Source organism: Pseudophryne corroboree, chromosome 6, assembly GCF_028390025.1.
Source record: "Pseudophryne corroboree isolate aPseCor3 chromosome 6, aPseCor3.hap2, whole genome shotgun sequence".
In the NCBI taxonomy this organism is placed as follows: domain Eukaryota; kingdom Metazoa; phylum Chordata; class Amphibia; order Anura; family Myobatrachidae; genus Pseudophryne; species Pseudophryne corroboree.
Window position 1 is genome coordinate 13,441,727 of NC_086449.1, and position 8,897 is coordinate 13,450,623.

General features: G+C 37.1%; 1 pseudogene; it reads right to left on the reverse strand.

Annotated features, from left to right (window-relative positions):
- Positions 1–1,606: 1,606 nt before the first annotated feature.
- LOC134933988 (olfactory receptor 11A1-like) lies at positions 1,607–2,502 on the reverse strand (annotated as a pseudogene).
- Positions 2,503–8,897: the final 6,395 nt, after the last annotated feature.

The window sequence follows — 8,897 nt, forward strand, 5'->3', positions numbered from 1 at the left end:
TAGCCCCCAAATTGTTAAATACTTACGGTTTATTAAATTAACCATCTTGTTGCTGTTTGGGTTGTTGTTAGGTAAAATAATGAATTGAAAATAGATTTATAAAAATCAATAATTATTTATTAAAAAGGCCATGCCCGTATACAGGTAGAGAGGGAACATCCTCTCAAGCCGTGTCAAATGCTTTAACATCAGATACATGTAACAACAATGAGTTTTATAAAATACACAGTTACGCCCCATTCTTATAACCCTCCCATATGATTTCACACATCTGGAATACAGTGTTATGCAATATTAGGACAATTGTCAAGAAAACTACAAGACACTCGTGATCTTCAACTGTGTCCATATTAGGAATTAAGCTGGACACTATGAGCTTTTCGGATGTGCGTATGTGGAATCAATACTTAGCCAACAAAGTTGTTTTTCCTAGAGTTCAAATGAAATACAAATGAATCTGCTAGAAACATCTAGCTAGAAACAAAATGGATTCTGTTATGCTTGCATACTATACTAGTGAATGTATTGTGATTTTGATAATGTGCATAATATATGTACTATCCCGTAGTACATATATATAACTGTTAGGCCTTCAGCAGGTTGCCTCTGTCACAGTATTCGACAAAACTGTCATATTTTCCCTTAATCCCAGTCACACCAAGTTATTACCATAAGTTGGAACACATATATGTAGCAAGTACTTGGCTGAATCCACAAGTTTATGTATCCGATAAGAATCAGCAGAGACCAAGATACTTAAATGAAACTTTAATTTTAGAATGTTTACCAACAATGCTTAAATGCGTATACAATTTTTTTATACAAAATGACAAAGATTTATGAAAATACATATTCTATGAAATAAAAAGTGTGAAAAATAAGAAAAACAGATAACTTTCATAAGCTTCAAATTATGAATATTCTGTTCTGAGTTCTCTAGTGTTCAGGTGCAACCTCCATGTGCCATGGACCAAGGATTTGAGGTTGTCACTGTCCTGCATGCTGAACAGAAAGTAGGCTGTGACACTACAGACTCCCTTTTCTCTGCCCTGCTTTCCTCTATAATTGCAAATTAACCTGTAGTCTGCTAATTATTGAGCACTTGTGAAATTCTCCATTTTAAGATCCATTCAACCTTAAAAATAGTGTACAGGTGTTGAGCAAAGATGTCAATTTTAGCATTATAAAATAAACTTCAAACCTTGCATCTGGTTTGTGTATGTGCAATATGTACAATACATCTCCTAACTAACCTATATCAAGATCCATTTACTTGTAACAGGATTAATGTCAAAGGGACATTCATAATATTGATCTGTAAACAACTACTTTACTGCAATTTCATGGATATGATCCTGAATCACATCTCCAAACACATTGATTCACATCTCCAAGCCACAAGTGAAAGATAATTGTAGATCTAAATATTTATTCAACTCATAGGTCTGCATAGTGCTTTCATTTTTTGGATACCGTGTTGAACATCTACTTCACATAATTGGACTTGTGTAACATCAAATGAGGTCCTTCGAATAATTACCACCACAAAAAAAAAAAAAAGATGTAATCTTTTTGTCTAAATAATTTTCGTTATGGCTGTTCTGATTTATTTGCTCTTTATGCTGTAAATAATTTGATTAAATATTGGGGTCATCATAGTATATAGCAGAGATAACATTTTCTTGGTATTAAATGAGTGTCCTTTGGATGGGGAAACATAGATGGCAATGATATATCCATAATATGTACACACCACAGAAAGATGAGAGCTACAAGTTGAGAAGGCATTCTGTCTGCCAGTGGTTGTTGCAATTCTAATTATAGCAAGGATAATACAAGCATACGTTGAAATGATAAACACCAGCTCAACAACTGTTTCAGGAGTGGCTATAATCAACACCACTATTTCCAGAACTGATGTACAGTATCTGAGCAAGAAAGCTGCACCAGTGGACCATAATCACAGAAGAAATGGTCCAGAATGCTGGGACCACAGAAATGAAGATTTGAGATCATGATAGCAACAATGAAGGCTAGTACACCACTTACAACCCAACAGCAGACCACTAGCCACAGACAAAATCTGCCATTCATGGTAGTATAATACTGCAGTGGCTTACACATTGCTAAGTAATGGTCATATGACATCACAGTGAGAAAAAGACATTCTGCAACTAAAGAGACACTAAAAATGTAAAGCTGTATAATGCAACCAGCAACAGAAATAGTGGCACCATTTTTAATTATTACATAAAGAGCATTTGGGGAAACAGTTGTGGTAAGAACAATGTCACACCAGGACAAGTGACTGAGAAAGAAATACATGGGATTGTGAAGCTGATGAGTGGTCATAACCAAAGTGATGATCAGAAAGTTTCCAGCTATGGTGGCCAAGCATACCAGAACAAGAGCAAGGAATAGAATAAACCTAGAGCGGTGAATATCTTGGAATCCGAGAAGAAAAAACTCTTTAACAGCCGTACTATTTGGCTTTGGATCCATATAATAGTAATAATAATAATAATAATAATAATAATAATTGTCTCAATTTCTCTCTTAAAGCTTTTCCTGCAGTTGATGTATTTTGATTTTATTAATCTATTTAAAATGAGAATGTAAGTTTAGGAAACAATTGCTTTCTGTCAGTAGAAAGTACTGTAAAAAAAACAATAGAACTTGGTGACATAATAGAGTGGTATTATTATCTTCCTATAATTTATTTATATATTTATTTGGGGGGAAGGTTGTAATTTAGGTGTGTGAAAAAATAAGCCATTTATTTAAGGGTATTTATAATAAACTGTTAACCTTTTCTGTTATGAAGCAGTTGCATATATGACATTTTCATTATTTTCTTTACCTGCTCACTTAGTAAGACACATTTAGGGTCTGACATAATGTCAGAAGTAAATCCAACTGGATGTATCAGTCTAATATCTATATGATGCTGGATTGTTTTGAAAAAAAAAAACACCATAAAAACAGCTAAGACCACAGAATTTGTGGGTATTTTTGATCGTACAGTATTATTAATCTCAATAACAATCACTTCCATTCAATTCCAGTCTATCCTGAACACCTCGCACCTCACAATTTTGTTTTTAGCCCTAAAGGTTGCACCGTGGTAGCTGGATGACTAAGCTAAGTGACACAAGTGGGCGGCACAAACACTTGGCCCATCTTGGAGTGGCACTGCAGTGGCAGACACTATGGCAGTTTTAAAAACTAGGTTCCAAAGAGCACATCACGCAAAGAAAAAAAAAGAGGTGCGAGATGGAATTGTCCTTGGGCCCTCCCACCTACCCTTATGTTGTTTAAGCAAGAAATGAACAGTATAATAAACCCCTCATTTCAGAAACAGGTGGTCCTCCTGGAAAAATCTCATCAAGGTCTCCAAATCATAGCTAGCTACAAACATACCACCTCCATATATGGTGACTTTTCCTATTATGAGAAGAGGCAAGAGGAAGAGGACAGTGTCAAGAAGGTGTTTAAAAATTAGAGAGGTGCACGCAATCAGGAACAACACACAGGCTTTCACCTCCTCCTATATCGGCGTGGAATGGAAAGGACTTCAACCAAGCAAATAAATAATTACCACATTACTAGACAAACTATAAAATGCAAAACAAACTCTTTGTCGCACCTCATAAATATACTACAGGGATGTATTTACCGATTAGTATGAATGGGAAGGGGAAGTGTGGCCAGCAGGTCAACTTATTAATATTTGTTTCTGTAAGATAGGCTGATTTGGAGTTTGCAGCTCTGCCTTTCAATTATTAATTTTCTTTGCTTTTCTTGCAACACTTGTCAGGAATCCTTGGCTATTAACATTGAATTCTAGTGGAGCTGCCCTAATAACTTAGTTGTGAGTGAAGTTGATATTGTAATACAGTAACCTTGTTGCATTAGTTTAGTATCTTACTTCATAGTTGAAGAAACATATTGCTATAATCCAGATGGTAAGCATAGATAATATATTTAAAGAATCAAGTATTGTATCATGAGTTACATTGGAGAGTCAAAAAATTAGAGTTATGTGACTGGATAGAAGAAGGTCTTGTTATTATATAGGGGTTCCATTTACAGTAGAAACTGCTTGCACCCTGATGAACATTCGGTAATAGAGTGTAACAATCAAAATACATGGTCTTCATTAACAATCTATGAACACCAGTGAGTGCGGGAGAAAATTTTGAAATCCATGACTTCAAAATCAATTTCTTTGCCACCAATACTAAAACAGATAGGAAGGGGATCAGGTTACTGTGTTGATTAGATATATTCCAGTTATCAAAGTTTGCGAACAATAAATGTTTGGGGCCAAGGATAATTTCACAGAGAAAGAATTATTAATAAAATAGACAATTTTATACCAAAAGCGCTTAATGTGTCCACAAGACCAAAAGTTCTGAAAGAAATTAGCAGAAGAGTGGCAACACTGCGGGCATTTTTCAGATTCTTCATTTACAAATAAGCTTCTCTGTTTCTGCGAAATGTATGCCCTATATAGTGTCTTGATATGTACCTCCTGGAGCGAGGATAACTGAAGCATTCTTAATACTGTATCATAATATTTGAATAGATCATCACCTTGCGGTAGAGAGGGAATGTCATTTTGCCACTGTATAGATGTGGACTTCCATACTTTTTCATTAAAGGGGGGCATTCATTTCTCATATAGATTTCTAGCTTTGTGAATACCCTTTTTAAGTTTGAGAAACAAGTTGTGTAAAGGGTCAGGGATATCAGGATCCTCCATTGCTAGAGGAAGTGACTCAATATAATGTTTGATCTGTAGGTAAGCATAAAAGGAGTTATTAGATAAACTGTATGTAACCTATAGGTTCTGAAAAGACAGAATCTTACCACCTGGGTCAAAAACATTATATCAAATGTATTTTTTTAAATAAACTAATCAATCAAGAAAAATAGAAAAGTTTCCCCTAGCATACCAAAATGTATCAGCAATAAGAGTTGAATACTATAGACACAAGAAAAGAAAGTACTCTCTTAGTGGGGCACTCACTTACCTAGTGATACACTGAAATAGCTTTTTAAAACTTAACATTTATTAATATAGATAAACAAACACAAAAAAACACAAAAGTCAAAGTTGGTTCTCAGCACAATAAGCAGCATGAAGGTGGGCATTTACAGTAATTGTTTATTAAGTATATACAAGCTATGCCCACATTTTCACATTACTTGTTAATAAAGTAGTAACATAGTAACATAGTAACTTAGTTAATGAGGTTGAAAAAAGTAATGTTGTCCATCAAGCCCAACCTGTATTAAAAGTCCTATACTATTATGTAAGCAACTATAGGTTTGACTATACTGACTCAAGTGAAGGCTACTTATACAGAAGTCTAGTTGACAATAATATATTATATTAATATTAAATACTCTATTCCTGAATATTATTTTCAGTTAGAAATGTATCTAAACCATTTTTAAACATATTAACTAACCTCAGAGCGTGTACACGTGTTCTGTAAAGAGATCTATAAACATAGGAACAAAGGGTGCAGGTGCACCATATACCATTAAAATTATTATAACCGTAATATAATATTTGAGGTTCTTGGCATATATTGGCCAGTATATGAGCCTGCCCACCTGCTTCACGGTGACCTCATCGGACAGGTCCCTAACACTATAGGGGTTCACCTCCGGGACGCAGAGCACCCCCAGACCACCCCAGCTAAACCACCCCAGGGCATCACACAGAAAAAAGGATAGGAGTGAAAGATCAGTGTTAAGCAAATGAAAGAGGCTGCTGAATGTAAAAGAAAATAAGAGGACAGCAGTAAAGTGTCAGTGTTAGTGACAGGTCCCTAACACTATACACTGCTCAGCTAGACTTCACATTCTAACACTTTACTGCTGTCCTCTTCTTTTCTTTTACATTATGCAGCCTCTTTCATTTGCTTAACACTGATCTTTCACTCCTATCCTCTTTTTTGTGTGATGCCCTGGGGTGGTTTGGTTGGGGTGGTCTGGGGGTGCTCTGCGTCCCGGAGGTGAACCCCTATAGTGTTAGGGACCTGTCCCATGAGGTCACCGTGAAGCAGGTGGGCAGGCTCATATACTTGCCAATATATGCCAAGAACCTCAAATATTATATTATGGTTATAATAATTTTAATGGTGTATGGTGCACCTGCACCCTTTGTTCCTATGTTGTATTACAGTACTTAGTCCCAGCAAGGTAGCACATCCCATTATAATAAGCTAGGGTGTGCAGTCCAGGCCGCGTTTTCAAAGAGATCCATCAATAAACAAATTGTCTGATAGCTCCATTTATTGTCCCTTTATATATTTGTAAATATTTATAATATCTACTCTTTGTCGTCTCATTTCAAGTAAAACATATGTAAACTATTAAGCCTCTACTCATAATCTATTTCCTCTAACCCCTTTATCAATTTTGTAGCTCACCTCTGAACCCTTTCGAGCTCTATGATATCTTTTTTGTAGTGTGGTGCCCAAACTTGTACAAAATATTCAAGATGTGGCCACCCCAATGATTTGTACAGTGGCAGGATTACACTCACATACTTTGTCTCCATTCCCCGCTTTATGCATGCTTTATTTGACCCTGCCTTCCCATCTGATTTAAACGCTTTGAAAGAACGCCTCTTTTTATCCTTTTCTTCCTTATCCTTTTTATTAAGCCACATTTGTTTGAATTTGGAACTCCTTGTTTACTGCCCATGGGAATGCATTTATGTATATATCTATTGAGCAACATTTTAAAAGCATCCCACATTTCAGCAGTATTTTTACCCTGAAGCAAAGTTTCCTAATCAATGTCCTTTAATGCTTGTTTCAGAATGTTGAAATTTGCTTTTCTAAAGTTATAAGTCTTAGTCGACCCCTGATAGTGATGCTTTTGAAGACTAATATTGAAAGTGACCATATTATGATCGCTGTTCACAAAGTTTTCCCAACTTTAGCATTTGATATTATCTCCACATTATATGTTAGTACTAGGTCCAGTATAGTCCTAATTTTAGTAGGTTCCTCTATTATCAGTGACAAGCAATGATCTTTTAGCATATTTAAGAACCTGCTTCCCCTAGCTGTAGCACATGATTAGTTTTTCCAGTTTATGTCGGGATAATTAAAATCCCCAATGATTATGACCTCCTCCATTCCTGCGGCTTTTTCTGTTTGCTGCAACAGTTGTACCTCTTCAGTCACACTAATGTCTGGTGGTTTGTAGCATATCCATATTAGTAGCTTTTTTGTTCCTATACCCCCACGTGAAATTCGACCCATAGTGCCTCCATTTTATCTCCAGTCCCCTCATACTGTATATAACCTCTTTCAAATATGGTTTTAGGGATGGTTTAACATAAAGACATAATACTCCTCGCCTTTTGTAAGCCCTGACTCTCCTGAAGAGAGTATATCCCTCCAAGTTAGCTGCCCAGTCATGTGAACCATCCCACCATGTCTCCGTAATACCTATTATATCATATTGATTGTTTGATGCAATCATTTCTAATCACCCCATTTTACCTGATAAGCTACTTGCATTAGCAAGCATACCCTTTAATATAGCTATTTCATTGTCTTTTTTTATTGCTACAGTTTCCTACTTAAATGCCTTTATCTTGATTTACCATTGTTGTCTGTTTTTCCCATCCCCCTTCTCGACTCTCTTTACACTTATTATATCCCTGCTTACTGCTGTCACTGATCTTCCCATAATTACTTTCTAATCCCTCCCCTAGACACCCCGTTTAAATTCTACTTCAACCTTCTAACCATTCTTCCCCCAAGCACTGCTGCCCCCTCCATGTTCTGGTACAATCCATCACGACAAAAAAGATGGCGCCTGACCGAGAAGTCTGCCCAATGTTCCAAGAAATGTAATCCATTTTTCCTGCACCAATCGTCTAGCCAATCATTTACCTCTCTAATCTACCTCTGCCCCCCTGAGATAGCTTGTGGCACAGGAAATAGTTCAGAGAATATCAACTTAGATGTCCTTGCCTTAGTTTGCGACATAGATCACTGTAATCTTTTTAAGGGAATGTGCGCCAATGTGCACCAAGACCGCCAGTTCTTTCCCAGCCCCTCCCAACAATCTGTCTACCCTATCTGCAATGTCTCATACCCGAGCACCCAGAAGACAACATACTGTATGACGACCTCGGTCCCGGTAGCAGATTGCCCTATCTGCTTTTCTAATGATTGAGTCCCCTACCACCACCATCAGACTAGGTACCTTGCTAACAATTTTCCCCTCTGCACCGGAGGGACTGCTCCTCCGGTTGCTAAAGGAAACAGTCTCTGCTGGGACATCCAAATCCTCACTGCCGTCCACAGTAACTTCGTCCAAATGGGCAAATCTATTAGGATTTGGCAGCTCAGAGCTCTACGTTTACCCCTTCTGACTGTAACCCAGCTACCTGCCTGCTCGTCCTTCTTTTTGTCTGACCCTCCCTGATCCCCCAGTGCATCCACAGAGAGCTGCAGGCTTTGCTTGAGATTGGCAATCTCCCTCAGTGTTGCAATGGTCTGCTTTAAATCAGTTACCTGGGCTTCCAAAGTGACCATTTGCCCACATCACGTGCAGAGGTATTCACCCTGGAACGATTTCTCTAGGTATGCATACATCTGACAAGATATGCACTGGGTGAGATTACCAACCTTGTTCCCACCCATTCTGAATGGAATTATTTAACTCCCTCTACCCTGCAGAAAAACTTTAATCAATATACATTATGTTCTTTTATATACAGAGACCTATTCAAGACACATAATAATACAATCCTTTCTTTGCTCTACAATCCTCCTATAGTTCTACAATCCACCTTTAATATTACACTCAAAAAATGAAACCATGTTTGTTAGTGATGATACTTGCATGTCTGGACA